The 7429-nt window shown below is 44.9% G+C and overlaps 1 protein-coding gene across 3 annotated transcripts in view; it reads right to left on the reverse strand.

The window, feature by feature from the left end:
* The window catches only part of LDLRAD4 (low density lipoprotein receptor class A domain containing 4), a 617131-nt gene extending 609752 nt beyond the window's left edge, over positions 1-7379 (reverse strand). For 2 of the 3 annotated variants that reach the window (XM_069099596.1, XM_069099598.1), the window contains exon 1: positions 7186-7379. The gene's annotated coding sequence lies outside the window, so the exon portion shown is untranslated. Of the gene's footprint in view, positions 1-6480; positions 6995-7185 lie in introns of those variants that run through there. The other variant, XM_069099597.1, reaches the window with a different exon arrangement.
* Positions 7380-7429: the final 50 nt, after the last annotated feature.

The following is a 7429-nucleotide window of genomic DNA, read 5'->3' on the forward strand; positions in this document are numbered from 1 at the left end:
GAAAGAAAGAAAGAAAGAAAGAAAGAAAGAAAGAAAGAAAGAAAGAAAGAAAGAAAGAAAGAAAGAAAGAAAGAAAGAAAGAAAGAAAGAAAGAAAGAGAAAGAAAACTACACACCCTTTTCATTTCCGAATCTAGTCATCGAATTCCAGCTAGGGAGCAGAAGCCCAGCCATGACGCTCCACACATACCTACCTTGGGCTCCCTCCTCAGCAGCAGACAGAGCTGCACTGGGGGTTGCAGCGGGTGCGTGTCTCAGACAGCAGTAATTTATTTATCCCTGTCATGTAACATTAACAATCTGTCTGGAGCTTGGCAAGCACCAACTTGCACTGTCATATAAACTGTCTGACAAACTTAAAGTTTCTTAAATGCTTTTCTTTTCTAGCAGACAATAAAGCATCATAAAATAGCTGTCATCTCCCTTTCTCTCTTTTCCCACCAACCAAAAACATGATAACAAAAGGACCACAAAAATAAAAATGGTCTCCCATTTTTAGCCTTGTAGGTCTCAACTTCCCTCCCCAAACCCAAGCCTCCCAACACCAAGAAAGAAGATAGATAAATCAATCCATCCTAGGGGCCATGGGGTCACGGGGGCCAGTATTGGAGGGTTACACAGCAAAACTGCAAAACAAAAGTAGAGTCATTAAAAATTAATAAAGGGTGTGGATGTATAGCTTCCCACCCCCCTTCTCTGCTCATGAGGATTTGTGCCAGACATTCTGCATCCTCATTAAGTGGTGTCTGGCAGCCTGCCGGAGTTTTAGTGGGTTCTGGGAATGCCAATATATTAACCAGAGGACTTTTCGCATACCCTTTAGAGTTTTTATTCTAGAAAAGTCAACCATTTGGCACAGTGCAGCCTTATTTTTGTCCGGGAAAGCTCTCAGCTGCCAATCAAGAAAGAAATTATAGCTATGGACTTCGTAATTTCCAAGACCTATCTGGAAAACAAGCTTGGTGGAAAGAAAAGTCCTCACAAAGACAGCTTAAAAAGCCAAAGCACCATTTTTAATAGGATTTCAAAGAAAAGCAATCCATACATACACCACATGGATATGCTGCAACACAAACACGGTTTTCAAATCCTGCTACTCTCCAGATAGAAACATATTCATTGGAAATATGAACCCACCACAATATTTTTCTGGTAATTAATAGTACAGGTGCCCACTTGTTTCCTTTTGTTGCCTAACAACGAAGTGAACAACGCTAAGAAAAACTATCTCGCTAGGCAGAAGCAGGCCTTACTGCTGAAATCTTCCTATGATGGTCACAGTCTCTACATTCCTATTTTAAAACCTACATTCAGCTTACATACACACGCCTAATATAGGTCAAGATGTATTTCTAGATACTCTCACAGCCCTTGGAGGTAGGAAGTCTAATTATGATTTTATGTTCCAGGACATCAGGAGTTTCCAGTGGGAATTTTAAGAGGGCTAAAAAATAAGAAATCAGAGGGTCATAAGTTTACATCTTCAATAAATTAGACAGTGTTTGAATATAATGCCCATTAGCGCTATATGAACAAGCTATCTGGGAGGTAATTCTCAGGTTAAAACTAGAGTGTTATTTCTTCAGTATTGCCCTTTCTAATGTATATGTGGGGTGGAACTGGGGGAGTATATGGATTTCTTTTTCTATTACTTCCTATGCAAAAGATATGACATTGGGACTGGATATTCAGTCAGGAAAAGATGGCAAGGGTCACCAGAAACCTCTGATGATGTCAAAATTTGAAGAACATTTCCACCAAAATTCTAAAAAAAAAAAATAGCTTTATGTTCCATAGGATAAATCAGTCAATCACTGAATACTTCCTTAGTGGCAAATGAGAATATATATTAAAGGACTCTACAAAGTTCAAAATCATCATTATTTTAAGGTTGGCTTTAAACTAGTCTTGAAAAAGATTAAAAATAAGGGGTTCACATGTCTTCCCCACTTTCTTCAGGGGTACTAGAAAGAGCACTGGATTCATAGTCAAAGGACCTGGGTTTAAATCCAATCTTTTACTGAGCCTAGACAAATCACTTAACTCCTAGGGGCCTCAGTTTCTTCCTGTATAAAATAAAGCCTTAGATAAGAGGATCTCTAAGGACCCTTCCACCTCTCAGTCTTATGACTTTTGTGCCTATGCTCCAGACTTAGACCAGAGATTACCAGGAATGAAGTCACTCTTATTTCTCCAAGTTTGTCTGTCAAATGGGGAAGTTACCACCCCAGCAGTCATTCAGGGAAACAATACTTTTTTTTTTTTTTTACCCTAACTCAGAATGCTGTAATGTCAGGTTTCAAAAACCTGGTCTGCTAAGCGAGGTCAGAAACTGTAAACACTTCAGCAGACTTAGCCCTTGGTCTTAACATGCCAAGAAAAAAAACTATTCTTAGATACTGTCTGCAGTAGCAGATAAATAAATATTTACCTATGTATGTATGTCTATTCAGGAGGGGGATGGTGATCGTGGTGATTCTCTCATGATGCACCAACAAATTGGCACCAGATCCTTTAGTCAACAGCTGGCACTGGCTGGGTTCCACCATAAGACTTTGGTTGTGCAAACTGAGCTCCAGAAGGGGGGAGGAGAAAGGAGGGGGAAGGAGGGAGAGAGGGGGAAAGGGAAAGAGGTGGGGAGAGACAGAGTGACAGAGACAGACAGAAAGATAGAGGGAGAGATGAGAGACAGAGACAGAGAGAGAAGGGGCTGAGAGAAGAAAAAGGGAGGTAAAGAGAGACAGAGAGAGGGACAGCCAGCACTAAAAGACTGTTAGGAACAAAGTGACTCCCCAAAGCAAACTGCAAACATATACAAATAACCACCTCCCCTGATGGGAAAACTCTTCCAAGAGTTATTGCAGAAAATTAAAAACCGTGAGGAGTAAGGAAAGCTAAACCCTAAGACAAGATTTCTTCTCAGTCTTTACAGTTTGGAATCCTCATAATTTGTATATTCTCAAATGAGCTCTTCAGTCAAGTGCTCAATGTCAAGACAATCGGTGTTAAGATTAAGTTCTGTAAGGTCGAGGCTCCGTCCCCACCTTCCCCTGAATTTTGCCACTACTGTTCTTGAGATCCATCAATTGATATTGTAAGTGCTAATTAGAGAGCAAACATTACTATGTAATAAATGTACATGTTATAAGCACTATTAACATGCATGTGAGAGGCATCAGGGAGTAGAGGAATTGGGGGCCAATAAAGGTAAGTTCAAATCCCAACTATGGACACATGGGGTCAGCTGCCATAGGAACCTAAGCAAATCCCCTAACATCATAGAGTTCCAGGTAGTTTTTTAAGACTATAAGTTAGAAAGGAACCACCCATAATGACAGTACTCACCTCATAGGGTCATTGTGAGGAACAAATTAAATCAGAGATGTGTTTATAAGCCCTAAAGCACCATATGAATGCTTTTGCTATTATTATTGTAAGCAGCATGGTATAGAATCTAGAAAGCTGGCCACAAAGCCTGGGTTCAAGTCCTACTTCTTACATTTATTAGCTGTTGGACCCTGGGCAAGTCACTTAACCATTTAGCGCTATAGGCAACTCTCTTAGAGTGTAAATGGTAGAGAAGGTACTGATCTATATTGGTAAAGGAATTTTCCTCACCCAGGAGTCCCTAATATCAATGAAATCAAGTATATTCTCTAGCACTATAGTTATGCCTTCCACATAACAACTCTCCCCATTGCAGTTTAGACATATCTTAGGATGGCATGAGAAATTAAATGTGAATTTGGGGGGAGTTTTATGGAAGCCACAGATGACACTTGAAGGCCAGCAAATGACAAAGTTTAGAAACTTGGAAATGCATAAAATATATGTATAGTATTGAATAATATCAACCTATTTTATCTTTTAATACCATAGTAATTCAGACTTCTTTTCTGGCATGAAGGGAGGCCCAAAAATTTTACAAGGATTTTCCAGATCGAGAGGGTGCTGCACCCCTGGCCACTGTGATTTGGATTTGATTGTATATTATTATTATTAAAATTAATGCTATCATCTGTATCAATGGAATAAGTTTCCAGACCCGGAGTCAGTTCCACATGTTAATGACAACACAGGTCCAGGTCCTCCCCCCCCCCCAAAATCCCCCCAAACACATATATGTAGAAATGTATAGCTACATAGAATAGCTATTCACATTCCATATTTTTGATGCTATTCAAAAAAAGAAGAAAAGAAAAAACCTCCCCATGCCAACTCTGTATGGCACTGAGGCAGATTTATAGGCTAATACTCTGAGATAAGCATTGTTGTTATTGATGATGCTGTGTGTATGTGTGTGTGCGCGTGTGTGCGTGAACTGCGCAGTCTTATATGTGCATACTCATATGCCTGGATATGATACAATTAAAGTTTCTTCATAATACACTTAATAGTAATTAAATACTCAGTGCTGAAGCCCTAGAACAAATATAGATGTGCAAAATATTATTTCTAATGTTAGTTGGCCTAGTGATAGGCATCCTTTTTCAAAAGGAAACTCCCCATCGTTACCCTCAAGGAAAAGCACCAGGGTCTGCATATTTTTATGGGCCAGCGCTATTTATTGATTAACACTACATATCTCTAACTCAGTTAACTACTAATATCTCCAAGGGAATATCAACATAACATATCAGCGCATGGTGCCCAGCACAATGTCTTGCCCATAGTATGCATTTAATAAATATCTGTGGAATGAATGAATGACCATCTAAGAAACAATCCTAAATCATTAGTGAATCACAGTTTCAGATTAAGAATAATAATGGAGGAAGAAAAAAAGGTGTGAGGAATAAAGCAAAAACCATTAAATTTTCCCAAACTAAAAGGCTCTTAAGAAACACATTATATTAGTTTAAAATAAATAAAAGGAACATGAAATATACTTGCCACCCAGACTATCACTGTATAACAACCAGTCAGCCTTCCCTGAAGCTGTGCTTGCCTTGAAAGGGTTGGCTGACAAAGGTCCTCTGCTTTGCCTTCCTGCTTGAAAGGTGCAAGCCCGGTAGTCTGGGAAACAGGACGCTGATTTACATGTCTGCTGGATGTGGTCTTCCCATCTCCACAGTCCCTTCATTCTCATGGAGAATCTATTCCAGCAAAAGTTTGACGGGTTTTTTTTTCCTTCCTAACAAAGAATGCCACCCTTCCAAGTTAAAAACATTTTAAAATAGACAAATGCCCTTTCTGCTAGCATATTACATTAAGCTAAAGAGCCTCGCTGTCCTCCACAATCATCACTGATGATACAGACAGAAGAAACCTCATAAATAAACCTCAGACATTACAAATTACAGTTCAAAAATCTCTAGAAACGCCTCCTCACAGATGTCCTGTATCCAACCTCAAAACAAAGGGAAGTTCTTTGATTTTTTTTGTTGGATACTCATTGTTTCCTGTTTATTCCAGAGTGAGGGTCAAAGAGAAATTCAGCATTCCAGTCTCCACTAAGTCTCCTCGGCAAAACACAGATTAAGTGTAATAGCCTAACACAAGATAATAGACTTCCCAGCCAACATAATGAGCTTCTGATGACCTTGCTCACATCAACTGATGCAAGACTGATCACTAGTAGATAAGGCAGGGAAGACAAACCTAGATTTGAACTAAGATAACCATAACAACCGTATCTGCGAGCATAAACTGGGTTTGTTTTGTGGTTGATCAGGGTTGGGTTCTGTGTTTTCATGCGGGTGCCTTTCAGACATCCCTCTCACCTTCCTCATTTTTCCCCTGAAAAACTACTCTGCGTGGTCCTTGACATGAAGGGCTTTCTCTAGCAGCCAAAATCACAGCCGACTTGAGTTGGTCTACCTGGGGCCAAAGCCGGATGAACTCTTGGCTCGTACTACCGCAGCTGCACTCCGTGCTATGCAAAATTAACTCTTCCCATTGCAGTTAGCAAGCACACAGTGCTTGTAAGAGCGACACCAGGCACTGTACAAAGGGAACCGACTAACTATCTGGAGTAATGGTAGGGAGAATAATTTTCTGCAATAACAACGATGCCCAACAGACCAGCAAAAACAAGGCTTGCAGCGCATGGGATTGCAAGGTGCAACCCGGTCGGGGAAAACCCCACGACCTAAGGCAGCTTCCTCCACTCCTGCACCATCCCGGTGCAGCCGGTCCCCACCCCGGCGCACAGACAGCCAGACAGACTGTGTGCACTTCCAGTCTCCAGAGAGAGAGGACTCGCAGGCAGAGGCGAACACAGAGGAAGGGCGGAGGTGGCGACTCCGTTCCTCTCCTACCCGAGACCGGCACCCCACCCCCACCTCGACCCCTGGAAGTTCCCATAGGTCCGGCTCAGCCCCCCTGGACGTCCCCTGGTCCAGTTCCCAGTATCGTCCTGTCCCTATTTCCCACCCCCTCCCCTGCTGGACGCGGGGGCTGAACTTGGGGTCAGACGTCTGAGCCCTAGCCAGACACCTACAGTGCCAGCTCTCCAAAGAGAGCTCTCAGCCTCACTCACCTGCAGCCGCCCCCTCCCTCTTAAGGACCGAGGACCGGTGGGGAGACGAAGGCGGGGGAGTGGAGAGGGGAGGGCTGCAGACAGGCTCAACCCGAGCCAGACAGTCAGGAAGGGGCCGCGCTGGAGCCGCAGCTTTCCGGGCCCGAGACCCAGGGGCTGGTGTGCGGGGAGAGATGCCCCCGGGGCGTGCAACCCAGAGAAGAGCCGCGGGAGGGCCCGAGGGCCAGAGCTGACCGCTGGGGACGCACTAAGACTGAAGTGTCTTGTCTCTTTAAGAGTCGGAGACCTTAAACTTGGGCCTCCCTCCCCCTCCCCCCTTCACTTTCCCAGGGACTTTCAGTCTGTCTGGCGGCGGCGGCGGCGGGGACTGCGGCTCCTCCCCGGCTCTCTGGGATTCCCCGGCCGGGGCTCGGGAGCTGCGGCAGCAACCGCTGCATCTCCAGTCCTGACAGCCCGGCGGGAACTCCGGAGCTAGAGAGGAGCGGAGAAGGAGAGAAGGAGGGAGGGAAGGAGGGAGGGAGGGAGGGAGGGAGAACGGACGCAGCAGTGGCGGCACTTGCCTCCTTCCCGGAGCCCCGCAGCTGCCCCTGCCCGCAGCAGCAACCCCCTCCCCGGGCTGGGGAGATGCGGGGAAGGGGTCGGGGAAGGTGGAGGAGGGAGGCTGCCGCTGCTGCTGCCACTGCTGCCTGCTAGAAAGTGTCCTACCTCCTCCTCCTCCTCCTCTCTTCCTCCTCCTCCTCTTCTTCCTCCTCCTCCTCTTCCTCCTGCCGCCGCCGCCGCCTCCCCCTGTCTGTCTCCAGCAGCGTATCTGTGTGCGCGGAGGGCTGTGTCTGTCTCCAACTCATTCCCAGTCTCTCCTCCTCCTCCTCCCCTCCTCTTCCTCCTCCTCCTCCTCCTCCCCTCCTCCTCCTCCCCCTCTTCCTCCTCTTCCTCCTCCTCCTCCTCCTCC

This window comes from Petaurus breviceps, unplaced genomic scaffold (genome assembly GCF_028583685.1).
Source record: "Petaurus breviceps papuanus isolate PSGF00001 unplaced genomic scaffold, PetGlider_PUasm1.0 38, whole genome shotgun sequence".
NCBI lineage: Eukaryota > Metazoa > Chordata > Mammalia > Diprotodontia > Petauridae > Petaurus > Petaurus breviceps.